Here is a 17,941-nt window from a genome sequence, read left to right on the forward strand (position 1 = left end):
AATATGTACCTGGTTGTGATCTCAATGACACTTTTAAATAACAACAATTTTATAAATATAATTTAAAAATATTTGGTTCACACACGCACAAATGTTCGAAAATAAATAGTATCTAACTCCAAAAGGTGAGTGTATTAATGGGATTATTCTGAATTTTGATGAAGAAGTCTGACCATCTGGTAGGTGGGCAGCCATGCGGTCTTTTGACATCCCATGGAATCCAGTCAGTAACAGCTCTAGTCCAGCGGTCGTCTTTAAATTTCATTACGTGACCAGCCCATCTGATTTTTGACACCTTGGCAAATGAGACAGCGTCCCTGATTCTTGATCATCGACGGATGTCGGAACTCCGGATTCTTTCTCTCATTTGAGTGAAACGTGATATTCCAAGCAGAGCTCTTTCTATTCTTCTTTGGGAGACCTGAATAGCGTTCTCATCTTGTTTGCGTAGGGCCCAGGTCTCTGAGGCATATGTTAATGCAGGAAGAACAGTGGAATCAAAGAGATGTGCCTGGAGCCGGAGGTTCTTTGTCCTATTAGCAATTTCTTCGACATTCTTGAAGGCGTTCCAAGCCGCTCTCTTCCTCCTGCGCAGCTTGGGTGCCAGGTCATTTGTCATGTTGACTTCTCGACCTAGGTACACATAGCTGTTGCATTCGGAGATGGTCGTTCCGTTGAGAGCGAATGGGGCATCAGGAACGAGGCTGTTTCTCATAAACATTGTCTTTGTAAGATTCAGCTGTAGTCCTACCTTTCCACACCCACAGTCAAAGTCGGCCAGCATTTGTGCTGCTTAGCTGATGTTTGGTGTTATTAAAACAATGTCATCAGCAAAGCGGAGGTGGTGTAGTTGCCGACCATCTATCTTCACTCCCATTCCTTCCCATTCCAGTCGTCGCATGATGTTCACTGAAGAGTTTCGGTGAAATGGTATCACCCTGCTGAACCCCTCTCTTGACATCAATGATTACTTCTTTGTAGAATGGTGAGATCCTGGTAGTGAATCCGCAATACAGCTCACGGAGGATCCTGATGTATTGGGCTTGGCCGCCCACCTACCAGATGGTCAGACTTCTTCATCAAGATCATGAACGATCGGTTTGAGGCTCTTCATGTTCCCAGAGCGAACAGATGCCATTGGGCTACACTAGCACGCGACAGGGACAAATGGAGACGTTACTGGAGCCCGCTTGAGCAAATCGACGACTAACGGGAAGTTAAGTGATTATTAAGTGATTCTGAATTTTAATTTTTTATCTCATTTCATTGACTTCCACTTACAAAAAATTACTAGCTGATGAAAAGATCTCCATTTTATAATATTTTGTCAATTTCTTATTATTTATTATTAAGTAAACAAAAGTTAAAGGTAAAGGCCCTCCCGTTGATTGTCGATTTGCTCGAGCGGGCCCAGTAACGTCTCCATTGGAGACTTTGTTGTTACTGTGTTTGGCATATCGAATACTCTCGGTAGCTTGCCAGGCTCTCCGAGAGGGGCGGAGGAATCGAACTCAGGTCGGCCATGTTAGCCGCTTGTAAGGCGAACGCCCTACTTTTGGCTACATTCATAAAAGGGCTGGAGCGATAGCACAGCGGGTAGGGCGTTCGCCTTACAAGCGGCCAACATAGCCGACCCGAGTTCGATTCCTCCGCCCCTCTCAGAGAGCCTGGCAAGCTACCGAGAGTATTCGATATGCCAGACACAGTAACAACAAAGTCTCCAATGGAGACGTTACTGGGCCCGCTCGAGCAAATCGACGATCAACGGGAGGGCCTTTACCTTTACCTTTTTAAACAAAAGTTTATATTTTTCTTTATAGGAGAAAGGAATATTAATGACAAATGAGACAATATGTTTTTCTTTATTTTAATAGAATATAAGACTTGGGGTTTTTATGGCTTTTTGACTTTTTAAAAAATTTTATTTTTTCACTCTAAGATAGTGACAAGCTTTCATGATTGGGTTACAATCACACAATGATCAAACACCCATCCCTCCACCAGTGCACATTCCCCACCACCAATATCCCCGGTATACCCCTCCTTTCCCACCCTCTCCCTGCCTCCATGGCAGACATTATTCCCCTTAATCTCTCTGTACTTTTGGGCATTATGGTTTACAATACAGACCCTGAGAGGTTATCATGTTTGGTTCTTTATTTACTTTCTGCACACATCTCCAATTCTGACTAATTCCTCCAGCCATCTTTTTCTTAGTGATCCTTTCTCTATTCCAGCTGCCTTCACTCCTTTGCTCATGAAGCAGGCTTCCAGCAATGGAGCAATCTATCTGTCCCATGTATCTACTATCCTTATGTGTCAGCCTCATGTTATTTTGTTTTACACTTCACAAATGAGTGCAGTACTTCTATGTATGTCCCTCTCTTTCTGACTCATTTCACTTAGCATGATACTCTCCAAGTCTATCCATTTATAGGCAAAGTTCATGACTTCATCTCTCCTGACAGCTGCATAGTATTTCATTATGTAGATGTACCAAAGTTTCTTTAACCAGTCATTTGTTCTAGGACACTTGGGTTGTTTCCAGATTTTGGCTATTATGAACAGTACTGCAATGAACATATAGGTACAGATGTCGTTTCTACTGTGCTTTTTTGCACCCGCAGGATATATTCCCAGAAGTGGTATTGTGGCATCATATGGAAGCTCAATTTCTAGTATTTGAAGGACTGTCCATATTGTTTTCCAGAAAGGCTGGGCTAGTGGGCATTCCCACCAACAGTGAAAGAGTGTCCCTTTTTCACCACATCCACGCCAGCACTGGTTGTTTTTGTTCTTTTGAATGTATGCCAGTCTCTGTGGTGTGAGATGGTATCTCATTGTTTTGACTTGCATCTCCCTGATGGCTAGTGATGTGGAGCACTTTTTTATGTGCCTTTTGAACATTTGTATATCTTTTTTGAGGAAACTTCTGTTCATTTCCTCTCCCTATTTTTTGATGGGAAAATTTTTTAAAAATTTAAGAAGTCCCCGCCCCGACCAGGGCTCCGGCAGCTGAAGACCTCCAGAACCAGCCACCACCATGCTGAGACCACTCTCTATATGCATGAAGGTACCAGCAGAGGAACAAAGGCATGCGGGTCCCAGGGCTGAGATCTCCAAGCCTGCTCTGATCGGGGCTGAGCATCCTCTACCCAGATCCTCCAAATTCTAGTACACAGGTGTCACACACACCAACTGGCCCCCTGGTGCCGTGTAATCCCATCAACAGCCAGGACTCAGAGACTATAAAATCCAGCTCCCGGAAGCGCACAGCCGCATTTGTAACTGCGTGACATCTTATTATCTCATTCCTATTTTGGACAACCAGGCAGGCTACCAAATGTAACTTGCCCACACGGCAGAGTCTGCCAAACTCCCCGTGGCGTACCCAATATGCCAAATACCAGTAACAATGATGGGTCTCATTCTCCTAACCCTGAAAGAGCCTTGAATATGGCACTTTTTAAAATATCTCAGGGCTAGGACAAAGGAGACATTACTGGGGCCTGCTCGAGGCAATCGACGAACAATAGGATGGTTGTGATCATCGTGATCGTTGTTTTTTGATGGGGTTGGAGGTTTTTTTCTTGTACAATTCTACTGGTCTTTTATATCCTGATATTAATCCCTTATCAGATAGGTATTGGGTAAATATTCTTTCCCATTCTGTGGGTTCTTTCTGTATTTTGGTCACTGTTTCTTTTGAAGTACAGAAGCTTCTTAGTTTGATGTAATCCCTTTTGTTTATGTTTGCTTCCACTTGGATGGTCAGTGCTGTTTCATCCTTAACGATGTTTTTAGCTTCAGTGTCATGGAGAGTTCTACCTACATTTTCCTCTTTGTACCTTTTGGATTCATACCTGATATTGAAGTCTTTAATCCAGTTTGATCTGGCTTTTGTGCCTGGCATTAGACAGAGGTCAGCGTTCATTTTTTTTTTTTTTTGCAGGTAGCTATCCAGTTTTCCCAGCACCACTTGTTGAAGAGGTTTTCCTTGCTCCACTTCACATTTCTTGAATCTTTGTCAAATATTAAGTGGTCATATATTTGGGGGTCTGTGACAGAATATTCAACTCTGTTCCGTTGGTCTGCAGGTCTTTTTCTAACCCAGTACTATACTGTCTTGATTACTACTGCTTTGTAGTACAGTTTGAAATTGGGTAAGGTAATGCCACCCATCTTCTTTTTCCTAAGGATTTTTTAGCTATTTGTAGGGGTTTATTGTTCCATATGAATTTCAGGAATGTTTTGACTATTTCTTTGAAAAATGTCATGGGTTTCCTGATAGGGACCACACTGAATTTGTATAATGCTTTGGGCAGTATTGCCATTTTTTAAAATTTTTAAAATTTTTATTAGTGAGACATCATGAGGTACAGTTGATAATGTTAATCCTCCCTATCTATGAGCAGGGGATGTGTCCCCAATTCCTAGTGTCCTCTTTTATTTCTTGAAGTAGTGTTTTGTAATTTTCCTTGTATAGGTCCTTCACCTCTTTTGTTAAGCTGATTCTGAGGTACTTGATTTTCTGAGATACTATTGTGAACGGGATTTTTTTTTAGTGTCTATTTCTTCTCTTTCGTTATTTGTATATAAGAAAGCCATGAACTTTTGGGTGTTGATTTTGTAGCCTGTCACTTTACTAAACTATTTACTATTGTTTCTAGGAGGTTTTCTGTAGAATCTTTAGGGTTTTCTAAGTATAGTATCATATTGTCTGAAAATTTTGATAGTTTGAACTCTTCCTTTCCTATCTGTATTCCTTTGATACCCTTCTCTTGCCTAACTGCAATGGCCAAGACTTCCAATACTATATTGAATAGGCGTGGGGAAAGTGGGCACCCTTGCCTTGTGCCCGATCTTACAGGGAAGGCTTTTAGTTTTTCTCCATTGAAAATGATACTTGCCTGGTACAATATGGAAAATATCATGCTAAGCGAAATGAGTCAGAAAGAGAGGGATAGACATAGAAAGATTGCATTCATCTGGGGGATATAAAGTAACAAAATATGAGATTAATACCCAAGAATAGCTGAGATCAACACCAGGAGAATTACTCCATAACTTAGAGGCCAGCCAGGTATTCTAGGGGAAAGGACAATTCAGATAGAAAGGGGAACACCAAGTGGAGGGTGTTTGGAGGATCCTTCCAGGAGGGGAGATGCAGGTTGAAAGTAGACTGGACTGAACATGTTCGCCACTCAATGCCTCTTTTGCTGATCACAACACCCAAAAGGAGAGATAGAACAAAAGGGAATGCCCTGCCACAGTGGCAGGGGGGGATGGGGGGATGAGGGGGGAGGGATATTATCCTGGTGGTGGAAAATGGGCACTGGTGGAGGGATGGGTATTTGATCGTGGTATGACCGAGATCCAAGCACAAAAATTTGTAAATCTACAACTGTACCTCATGGTGTTTCACTAATAATAAAAAAAAAAAGGGCTAAAAAAAAAGAAAAGAAAATGATACTTGCCGTGGGCTTGTGGTAGATGGCTTTGACTATATTGAGGAAAGTTTCTTCAATGCCCATTTTGCTGAGAGTTTTCATCATAAATGGGTGCTGGATCTTGTAAAATGCTTTCTCTGCATCCATTGATATGATCATTTGGTTTTTATCTTTTCTTTTATTGATATTATGGATTATGTTGGTCAATTTCCAAATGTTAAGCCATCCTTGCATCCCTGGAATGAACCCTTTTTGGTCATGGTGTATGACCTTTTTGATGAGTCACTGGATTCTATTTGCTAGTAGTTTGTTGAGGATCTTTGCATCTGTGTTCATCAGAGATATCAGCCTGTAATTCTCTTTCTTTGTGGTATGTCTGTCTGCTTTTGGTATCAGGGTAATATTTGCTTCATAGAAACTGTTCTAAAGTGTTTTTGATACTTCAGTTTCATAGAAAATCTTAAAGAGGAGAGGGAGTAAGTCTTCTTTAAAGATTTGAAAGAATTCACTAGTGAATCCCTCTGGGCCAGGACTTTTGTGTTTGGGGAGACTTTTTATTACTGTTTCAATTTCCTTGGTGGTGCTAGGTCTATTCAGGTATTCCAGGTCTTGTTGGTTCAGCCTTGGGAGGCTATAGGAATTTAGGAATTTGTCCATTTCTTCGAGGTTATTGTGTTTCGTGGCATAAATCTTCTAAAAGTACTCCCTGAGCATCCTTTGAATTTCTGTAGTTTCTGTTGTAATGACCCCCTTTTCGTTTCTGATTCGATTTATTAGGGTTTTCTCTCTTCCTTTCTTTGTGAGTTTTGCTAGAGGCTTATCGATCTTGTTTATTTTCTCGAAGAACCAGCTCTTGGTTTCATTGATCTTTCGGATTGTTTTTTGAGTTTCCATCTCGTTAATCTCTGCTTCGAGTTTTATTATTTCCTTCCTCCTGTTCGTATTGGGCTCCTTTTCTTGGTCCTTCTCCAAGCTCTTAAACTGTGAGGTTAGGTTACTTATGTGGGCTCGCTCCTCCTTCCTGATAAATGCTTGTAGAGCTATAAACTTTCCTCTTAACACAGCTTTTGCTGTGTCCCATAAGTTTTGGTAACTAGTGTCCTCATTTTCGTTTGTTTCCAGGAATCTTTTGATTTCCTCTTTGATTTCCTTTCTAAGCCATTTGTTGTCCAATAGTGAGCTGTTTAATTTCCAGGTGTTTGATTTAGTTTTCTGTTTTTGCGTGTGATTTACTTCTAATTTCAGCACATTGTGGTCTGAGAAGACTGTTGATACAATCTCTATCTTCTTAATTTTATGGAGGTATATATTGTGGCTCAGCATGTGGTCTATCTTGGAGAATGTTCCATGCACACTTAAGAAGAATGTGTATTCAGTTTTTTGAGGATGAAGTGTCCTGTATATATCTACTAAGTCTCTTTCTTTATTTTTTCCCTCAAATGAAGTATGTCCTTGTTAAGCTTCAGTCTGGTTGATCTATCAAGAGGTGATAAAGCGGTGTTGAAGTCTCCCACTAGTATTGTGTTGCTATTGATGTCTTCTCCAAGTCTATGAGTAGTTGTTTTAAGTACTTTGCTGGTCCCTCATTAGGTACATATACATTTAGTATTGTAAGTTCTTTCTGTTGTACAGATCCCTTGATCAATAAGAAATGGCCTTCACTGTCTCTTATGACCCGCTGTACTATCGCTCAGCTTCAAGAGATTTCTTTTGAAATTGAAACAAGGGATCATGACATTGCAAAGCTTTTGCTAAGACATTATAATGGACCATGATAGACAGTTGTTTCAACTAGTTATCACATGTAAAATATAAATTATAGCATGAAGATTGATATAATGACACAAGGACCCACTATCTATGTTTCCCATTTATTTCTCACAACGTTCCATGTTTATAAAAGAGGAAGTAGTGGTATGATACCACTCTACAATGTCCATGATAAAACTGACCACCAATGATAGATGAGTGACTTATCAAAAATTATGAAGTTAAGACTGTGAAACGCAATGACATCCCAATTCCCATTGCAATTTTCATTTGTGTGATAAATGGAAGACAGTCAGCACACACTCACTGACATTTATAATAGTCATTTATGTTTGGTTTTGTTCTGTGTACAAAACCCTTTCTCAACCCAACGTTTAGCCACCAAATAACTAATGTGCCAACAAAATAAACTTATTCCTACAGTCACAGGCTTTTAGGGATTCCATATTGTAATGTTATTTGCCACTCTCATATTGTGACAGATAGAAGTAAAATAATTAATCACAATTAAATGTCATGCTCATTCTTGTCTTTGCTTGCCAAGTCTGCTCAGTGCAATTAGACAATTTCTTGGGAGCTGTTTTGATGGGAGGGACTCAGATTCTGGCTGGATTTCATATGGTGTGATCGCATTCTGCATGATTATTGTCATTTTCTCCATTAGTGCCAATCCCTGAGGGAATGCCTTATGCCAGGCATAGACCCCTACATTTTCAACTATGCTGATGATGTCCTGAATACATTATTACCATTTTTCCTCCCTACCCAATATTATTCACTGTTATATCCCACCTATGAATCATATTCGTAGTTATAGTGTCATGCTAGAATACAGAGCATGGGATCAATACAGGAGGAATCAAAACTAAGTTCATATTTTCACTCTCCTGCAAGTGAGAGAAGCAATTTTAGATAAGTGACTTACCCCTTCTCATTAAAAGTTTACTGTCTATAAATGAGACCAAGTGTCTCCTCTCCTAAAAAGTATCCTAAAAATTCAAAAGGAAGTTTTAGGATATTTATGTTTAGGTCATGTGATTTATTTTACTCAATAACAAATTTCCCTCTTCCCTAAAGGTAGTTTTCCTTCCACAGAAATTAACATCCTCCTCTTCTTCAAGATCTTGCTTTGTTGTTCAATTATGACTGTGTTTCAATAGAAGCATTTATTTGATCATAATTCTTTGTTAGATATAATCAGATATTCTTTTTTTAATAATGTAGGAGTACTGCTATTTGTTCAGCCATTGATTAAGCTGATTGAATTGGGCATGAACTTCACATTACTTTTTTATTTTATTTTATTGTATCACCATGAGATAGAGTTACAAAGCTTTGATGTTTGAGATTCAGCCATATAATGATGGAACACCCATCCCTCCACCAGTGCACATTTTCCACCACCAATGTCCCCAGTATCCCTAGTCACCCCAACACACACATTCATATCTTAGTCCTCACCCTGCCTCTATGGCAGACAATTTACTCGATACTCTCTAATTTAGGGCATTATGTTTTGCTCTAATTTTCCCACCACCTTTCAAGCCAACCTGCCAGGGGCAGATGCTAGATAATATATTTTTCATTGCTCATTTTAAGTATCATGAGAGCTCATGTGGCCACGATTGTAAATGTAAATTTCTAGATAGTAAATGGTAGGGTTCTGAAGACATCTCTGTATGGCATGTAAATGTAAATTTCTAGATAGTAAATGGTAGGGTTCCAAAGACATCTCTGTATGGCATTGACCCATTTTGGGATTCAATTGGGAGTTTCCAGACAGGGCTGTTGGTGTGTTAAGATGGCACCCAGAGGCAAATTGTGAACTTAACAGTCAATCTGTTGGGTGGGCGGAGACCAGGGGAGGGACAGCCTGGGTACTCTTCACCATGCGGTCTGGAGATTTAGTCCTGGGGCCTGAATACTGAGGGGTTGTGGGGAGGTGAGGAGGCTTGCTTGTGGAAGCTCTTGGTCACTGGGATTCCATCTGGAGTAGGTGAGGTAATCAGATATTCTTGATGAGACCCTACTGTCTTTGCAAAGGTTAACAAACAGTAAGTACTACTAATTCAAACCTGTTTCTGATTCTAAACAGGATGACTTCTCATTCCTTTCTTTTCATGTTGCTTATCTTTTTATATTTTATGTGCACTGAGACACTTCTGAAGGTCTTGGGTTTATATGGGTGAGGGTCTAGTTGGTCTTTCGTCTATGTTTTCACACGCATCTCCTTACACACAGAGCAGATTCAGAGACTCTGGCAGATTGATTTTTACAATGGCGAAGTTTGAGGGAAATGACTCTGGGCTCATCATTTAGAGACGCCATCTGTGCCAGAGTAACTGTCTTTAGAGGGAAAAAATAAATCATTTTCAAAAACCTCATTGCTCCAAAATCTGCTCCAACACTGTGTCTGGAGCGCCAAGTATTTTATCTGGCAAACGCAAGTCATGGAAAAGCACAAAGGCAATTTACCCAATTGGCCTGGGCAGAAAGTTTATTCTTCAATTAGTTTTTAGTGAGTCTTCCTTTAGAGTGTGGTTCAGACCATCCTACACTAGAATGGATGGCTGGGCAGGGGTCAACTAGACAAAAACCAAACTCGGGGTGAATAGCAATAGAATTTGGAGCAGTTCATTCTTGCTCCTTTTTTTTTTATAGCTGCAGCTTAAAATGCTTCCTTCCTGACAGGTTACCCCTATTAAAAAGAGTGGTTTTCAAAAAGGAAATTCCTGATGCAATCACAAAACAAGACACTGAGTGAGTTGATGATCAAATTCACCACTACCAAAAATAGGTATCTTTGGACATTTGTAATCTAAGAGCCTCAATTTCTAAAAGGGCTGTTGTGTGGTGAATACAATTCATTGGCAACTTCCTTGTCTCTATTATTTTCTATTTTTAGGCAAAGCTTTATTTAAAAAATTGCCCCGTCTGCTTGGAAACCAACCTATCCCATGTTTTGCTGTGTTGCTGAGTTTACTTCGTGGGTGAGAGCCACTGAGAGGATTCATATTAGAAGATCCTAGAGAAGAATTTTTTTCAACAGAAAATCAATTGCATTCCTTTTCAGAGAGTTTTCTAGAAATCATTTTAAGAAAAGCTGAGAAAATATAATGTCATTTCAGGACTGGCACACTCAGCTCTGATAGATTCAAACCAGCATACTTTCTGAGCGTTCACCAGCTGGTAATTTCCACTATGTGAAATGCATGTTCTGTACTTTAGAAATATGAATCACTTATTTAATTAAAAATAGTATTTCCCTAGCAATTATTTGATCAAGAACTGGCCTAAGTCGTGGGTGGGTTTGTAACTGTTCGCCTGTTTGCATTTTTGTCTTGGAGTCATGCCTGTGGTTTTGTGTATACATATATATATGTATGTCAACTTTTCTCAAATATTAGCCTTTAAATTAATAAGAAAGGGTTATTCTAGGATTATTTAGAATTGTAGACTTTTGCATTGTGAGAGCTAAATATATGCTTCTTCCTATTGTAGAATTTAAGAGAAAAATCAGATGCAAAGGAGAAAGCATGTTAATGACATACTTACAAGAAATCTTTAACAAATTGCAACTGGCTCATGTTTTGTTTACTTGAAGCAAATGAATATAATTACTCTGTAGGATTTTAATGTGGAAATGATCTGAATCATTTCAACCTCCAAATTTTGCAATTCAGCTTAAGGAGTCACTTTATTTAAATTATCAGATTCTCACATTCCATCTATTGTCAATAAGTGTCTTTTTTAAGAAGTCTTAATTAGACATTTCCAATATGCCAGTTATTTTAAAGATGCTAGGGATATAAATCTGTTATACAAAGCCTTAAGATGTTCACTGTCGTCAAAGGTACATGTAATGATCATCAATACATGTAAGAGAAAACATAAATAAATGAAGAAAATTGGAGGATAGAGCAGTTAATTCATCTTTACTGATTTTCATTTCTGCCTTGAGAACTGCAGCAAGAGAAAAATATAAAATGTGGGTAATTCTAATAAAATAGTAATAAGCAAAGGCACTGACTGTGGGAGGTATAGATATGTGGGAAATACATAAATGATTCAACGTACTTCAGCATAAGGATAAATAGATCCAAGGAGTTCATTAGGGATCTTTTATTTTGGCTGAATCTCTCAGGTTATAGATATTTTATAGGAAGCACTGTAAATGAGTCATACCAGATTTTGAATGCATTATTTTGAAGGATGAAGTATAGTATAGTTGGGAGGAAATTTGCCTTGTATGTGGTCAGCCAGGATTTGATCCCCACATCCCATATGGTCCTCCAACCACTTCCAGGAGTAATTCCTAGGTATAGAGCTAGGAGGATCCTCTGAGCATTTTCAGGCGTGGTCCAAAGACAAGAAAAAAAGAGAAAACAATATCCTTAAAAGAAGACATAAAAAGCAGACCCTCAAGTTAGACAGAAGAAGTCTCCATAACATGAAGGATTACTAGCAACATTAAAGTTTAGGTAGATAAAACCACAAGAAGGCAAATGTGTTAACAACTGGTAAATAATTGCACTGGGAAGGGATGGAGTCAAAGATATTTTTACCTTTATTAGAAGAGAGAATGTGTGAAAATACTGGTATGTGATTTTCAGAGGACAGAGACAATAAGACAATGGAGAATTGTTTTTAAAATCTATACTTTGTACTTTGACTTTCTTTAACAACTTAATTGTTGACTTATTCATATTTCTTATTTTACACGGATGGAATTGCTCTAGAAAGAAATTGGGAGGGAGGAGGAAAAACGAAAAAGCACAGTGTGGGTCGGGAGGACTGTGTTGTCATTTTGGATCACTGTAGTATTTCCTGGATTTCTATTTGGGAAATTTGACTTAAATTTATTTCTACCATCCTGTATCTGTTCAGTTACTATTTTTGAATCAGAATGTGAGACTTCATATTTGTTCTCTTAAATGTCATTGCTTCAATCTGGTGAGATTACTTAGAATGTTGTTTCTGTTGTGTCTGATGTTGGCAGGATCTTCCAACTTTGTATCACTCAGAATTGTAGGGAAATATTTGCATGGCTATGATTTTATCTAAGTCAAAGAATTTTTTATAGAATAATGTTAGGGACACTGTGTTATTTCCCAAAGCTACTTTATTTCAGCAAGAAAAAAAGAAACAATCACTTATTTTAGTGAAGTTGTTCACAAGTTGTTAATTTACTGCAAAGAACTGTGATTTAGACAGAAAAGGTAGTCTATAATGAGTCTGCATTGCTTCAATTGATTTCTTATAATTTCACATGCCAGATACATCTAAGTCAAAGGCTGAGCTACAAATGCACTTCCACATAAATACCTTGATTATAACTGCCTTCAATATTTATCTGGCACATTAGACTAACATTAGGGGACAATGGGTTTATTGGATTTTTTAATCATTAGGAATTAACAGGCACTTGTAAGCTTATTCCCACTCTCATTTAGTAAAGTTATATTTTATCAGTTTAAAATTAACTCTAATCTTCATCATCACCAGTGTGTGCTTACTACATGTCAATCATTAATTATCTAAATCAGTGATTTTAGTTAATTCTCAACCACTATGGAATGATTTTATGACTAGAAGTAGTACTATCATGTAACTGAAAAAACTCATCCTTCTAATAGTATGCTAGTTTACCAAGAATTTTAGATATTTCAAAATGCATATGAACCCCAAATCACATATCTTCAGAGCCTGAACAACTCACCAACAAATATAATGGTACCTTTAAAAGAAATAAGTGATAGTAAGAATGAAGAATCTCATTTTTTAAGCTTCCAAATGTAAGGAATTTTGAAACATTTGAAACAGACAAATTATAAACATAAGATTAATTCAACAATAGCAACACAATCATGAAACTTAACCTCCAATTGTATATTTCAGCCACCATTGAACAAAGGATGTGGGGAAATTAAGAAACCACTGTGTTCTAATTGAAAGAATGGATCAGATTTTCTGGAGGTATTTCTTTCTAGTGGCATATTTATAGCAAATATGCCTTTATTGTTGACAACACCGGAAATGGTTTGTCAAATCATATTCTTTTAAGAGCTTATTCTTCATGTGGTCTAAATTTAGATGAAATATCAAACCCAGCGGAGATTTAAAATGCTGATATTTAATTGATTACTGATCCTGCTTCTATACTTCAATTGCAGACGAAGACACCAATCGATTTATTTGGGGTCCTTGTTAAGAGTGGGGCTCAGTGGTGCTGACCCAGTGGTTTAGTTGACTGGACTGAGAAGTTCTGGGTTATGTATGGTGTACATTTACTATGGTCAAATAAAGCTGTTTCAAGGGCCATGTGTTTCTGTGGATTGAAGTTGGAGTCTTGAGTGTGCAAGGCTTACACTTTAGGCCTTTGTACTACCCCGTCAGTCATCGGTGGACTATTTTCCTTAGTTAGACCCTTTACATCCTATTAAAGAGGGGATTGATGTGGATGACTAGGTCGTTTTATAGTTACCTCTGGTTAGATTATTCATAAGTTGTCTTGAATATTTGATTTGTAGCAATATCCTCAAGGCTGTGAAATGGATATAACAAGTGTAAAAACAATCTTAAAGCCAAAAATTGTATAAATCTTATACAATCCATTTTCAATAACTTATTCATTTTTCATCTCTCTATTCCAACAAACAAATGAGAAACAATAGGTATACTTTATTTTAGCTGGTGCCTGTGAAATTATAGCATGTATAAAGAAGACAACAAATCAATACTTCCTTTCCCAGGAGAAAATGTTCTTTCATTAAAAAAAAATCAGGATATTTGAGTATTTACAGTCTTTCTTCTAAGGAGAGAATTTAAAAGAAATTGTTCTCAACTGCTCTGAACCAAAGAGGAAATCATGTTGAGAAACTGCAGACTTGTGAGGCATTAGGCAATGACCTCTCCAAAAAATAAATAATGTCACAAGGAAAGGGATCGTTGACTATTGAAATGTCTAAGATACTGCAGCAAATGGGATAAATGAAGATCAACTTTATAGTTTATCACAATGTTGAGAGAAAGACCTGTGTGTGTCTTGATTGTTATGAATAAAAACCAAGGCAGTCACAGAGCTTAGTAAAAAAAAAAGGTTCAAAAATATAACAAAACTACCCCAGACCCTAGTCTCATTTATTTTCTTTTTCAGTAGTAGCTACCATTTTTAATAGAGCCACTCAGATGTCGGGGGAAAGAATACCCATGCTCCTTTGTCTTGACCTCACACAGTCCTGTGACATCTTCAGGAAGATTCAGTCAGTTCTCAGCTTTCCTGTGCAACTTTGTAGGCCTTACATGTAGGATAGACTTTCTCCAATAGGCTCTTGCTCATAGATTCAAATGTTTTCTCTCCCTTTTTTTTTTTTTGGCTTTTTGGGTCACATGTGGCAATGCACAGGTGCTACTCCTGGCTGTACACTCAGGGGTTACTCCTGGTTCTGCACTCAGGAATTACTCCTGGTGGTGCTCACGGGACCATATGGGATGCTGGGAATTAAACTCGAGTAGGCAGCATGCAAGGCAAATACCCTACCCACTGTGCTATCGATCCAGCCCCTGTTTTCTTTTTTATAAAGTTCTTCACAGTAATTGATTACATTCAATATTTCAACACCAATCCCACCACCATTACATCTTCTCACCACCATTATTTCAAATTTTCTCAACACCAACCAAGTCTGCGCAAAAAGGCAGATGCTAAATAATTTATTTTGCATTGGTTATTATGAATAATTGGCCAAAAAAGATCCAAAAAGATTTCCTTAGAGGAAAGTGTGTAAAAATTTTTGTATTCATCTTGGATCCATTAAGGCCCTGTATTGGAGATCACTAACATGGTGGATGTTGATTTCGGGATCCTGAGGCATCTCTGCAGCATGTGCTCTCTTCCGAGATTCATCTGTGAGTCTCTGAATCATGGCTGTTAATGCGCTTAAATGGAACCCAGATGCAGTTCATGGGTGTGACAGCGAAGAAACCAGAAGCACAAGGAGATGGGAGGAGGAGCCCATTCCCATCTCTGGATGAGCCTGGAGATTTTAGTCAAAAGTTTCACATACCTGAGTTTTCCAGCAGATTCAATCTTATGCGTGGGGGGTTTGGGGTGAGCCTGTACAGGTTGTCCGTGAGCATGGCTGTGATTGGGTTTTAGAGGTTTGAGGCTGCTACAGTTCTCTTGGGGCAGGTGGAGTGACACACCTGTCCCCCTCCAAGGTGTCTGAATGAAATCAGCCTGATATGGGGTGGGGAAACATCTCTGCAGCATGTTGCTCTTTTCCAAGATTCATTTGTGAGTCTCCTTCTCTTTTCTTTTAAAATGGGGACAAATCTTGGCAGCTCTTCATTTCTTGGTTTTTCGACACACTCATAAATTGCTTTGTGGGATTGGAGTGATAGCAGAGTGGGCACTTGCCTTGCACATGGCCACCCAGGTTCAATCCCCTGAACCCCATGTGGTCTTCAAGCATGGGCTGGCTAGGAGTGATCCCTGAGTGCAGAGCCTTGCAAGAATAAGCCCTGAGCAACACTGGATGTGACCCCCCCAAAAAACAGAAACAAAAACAAACAAGCAAACAAACAAGTTGACTTTGCTAAATGTAACCTGGAAAGAACATCAGCATCTACTGAAGGAAACCCAGATAATACTCCTTTAGGTAGGTAGCAGGTCTCTAAGGATCTCAAAAATTAGGACAATGCAAGTATTCACTAAAAAGAGGCCAGTTTGCAATTCATAGACAGTAGAGAATAAATCATTCTCTGGCCAGAAGTCAGAAGGTTCAAAGTTTTATTCACAGCGTTGTCTCAAAATGGGTGACCTGAATCAACATACCTTCCCTTTCTTGCTTTAAGCTATTCACTCTTAGGACAATGCATCAATGCTTTACAATCTCAGTTTCCCCATCAGAATGAGATGTAATTGTAGATACAAACATTACGTAGAGACATGGAGAAATACAGATAATGTTCTTTTCCCAAAATTTTAATTTTAATTGGTCTGGAGGTGAGATCCAGACATTAGGTAAAGCAGTGTTTGTTGAAACTAGGAGACAGTCAGTATAGCAGCAGGTAGGTTCCTGGTAGAGACCTGACCTTGTTTGACTCTCCAAGTACATGTTTTCTGACTACTACTGGAAAATGATCTGGAAGGCCCAGAGCATCTCTGAGTGTGGGCCTGGCCTTAGCACTGCTGATGTGACCCAGGTGTCTCTCGAACCGCAGGGCCCTTGCACTGAACCATCTCTCTTGGCTGAGAATTGTCAGTGACCTCCTAAATATCACATGGAGCCCCCCTCCTACAAAAATTCAGTGTTTGTTGCAAGTTCTGAGTAATACTAAATACAATCATGGTTAAAAAAAACAGCAACTCAAATAATATCAAAATAACCTCTGTCTACCACTGATATTCAATTTTAAAATTATTTTAGGGAGTTTTATATACATGACAACTGAGCAGTAGAACGAAATGGATGAAGGAGGATATGGAGTAGAAAAAATAAAGAAATAAAAAAAGAAGGGGATGGGAAAAGGAGACCAAAAGGGGAGATATCAAGCATTATTCCTGACTACCACAGTCCTATCATCTGATCTGAAACACTCGGCAATATCCAGGACCACAAACGCACAGGAGAGGGATAACTCAAAATAGCTATGAACAAATCCCCCGAACAAGGTCAAAAAAGTTACTACAAATATTTATGGGAAGTGAAGAAAAATCAGTATGTTTTTTGAGTAAGGACATCTGGGACACTTGCAGAAGAACTTGAGAGGGCAGATAAATGAGGTGAGTACTTTCTTGGGTAGGTACATGAAGGAAGCCATTCCTCTCCGTCTTGTTCATGGCACCTTTTCTCGTATCATTTTCCATCATCTGCCTTCAGCTGCCATCTTTCTTTCTTCCTCCCTCTTTCTTTTCTCTCTCTCTCTCTCTCTCTCTCTCTCTCTCATTCTCTCCATCTGCCAATGCTCAGGGCTTACTCCTGACTCTGTGTTCAAAATCACTCTTGGAGGGGCTCAGGGAACCATATGGGATACCAGGGATTGAATCCAGGTCAGCCATCTGCAAGACATGTGCTGATGTACTATTGTTTCAGCCCCAACTTGTCATCTCTTTTGTGTATCTTATATTACCTTCTGAAAGTTGTTACTGGAACTCACTTCTATTGCTAAAGGTCTTATTCACGTTATTTTCATGTCACCTACTTTATTCCATTACATGTTTTGATTTTCATGTGTTCCTCCCTCTTTAGAACGTTTTAAGAGCTCTAAATTTCTCTTATTCAGCAAGTAATAAGATTGTGCCAACAAAATACTATTGAAGATATACAAAGTAGCAGCAGGATAGGAGGACAATATAAATAAGATTTGCATTTGGGAAAATTAGGAAATAAGTATTTTATGAGGAAATAAGACTTCTCAAGTGAGGCTAAAATATGAAATGTTTGTGTTTTGAATGGTCATATTGGAGATGCAAAGCACAGGACAAGTAAACTAAAGCTATGGTAATTGGAAATCTCTGAGCAAACAAATGAGTTGTAGGCTTGATTTAAAAGGAAAAATTAGAAAAAATAAAGGATGACCAAGAGGTATTGCTAATTTATTTCTTTATTTTTGAGCTGGTAGGGATTATGTTCCTTTTAATCATGGTGTGTGTGTGTGTGTGTGTGTGTGTGTGTGTGTGTGTACGGTGGGGAGAGAAAAGAGTAATATATATTGTG

The sequence above is a fragment of the Sorex fumeus genome, unplaced genomic scaffold (assembly GCF_029834395.1).
Source record: "Sorex fumeus unplaced genomic scaffold, SorFum_2.1 ptg000063l, whole genome shotgun sequence".
Classification (NCBI taxonomy): domain Eukaryota; kingdom Metazoa; phylum Chordata; class Mammalia; order Eulipotyphla; family Soricidae; genus Sorex; species Sorex fumeus.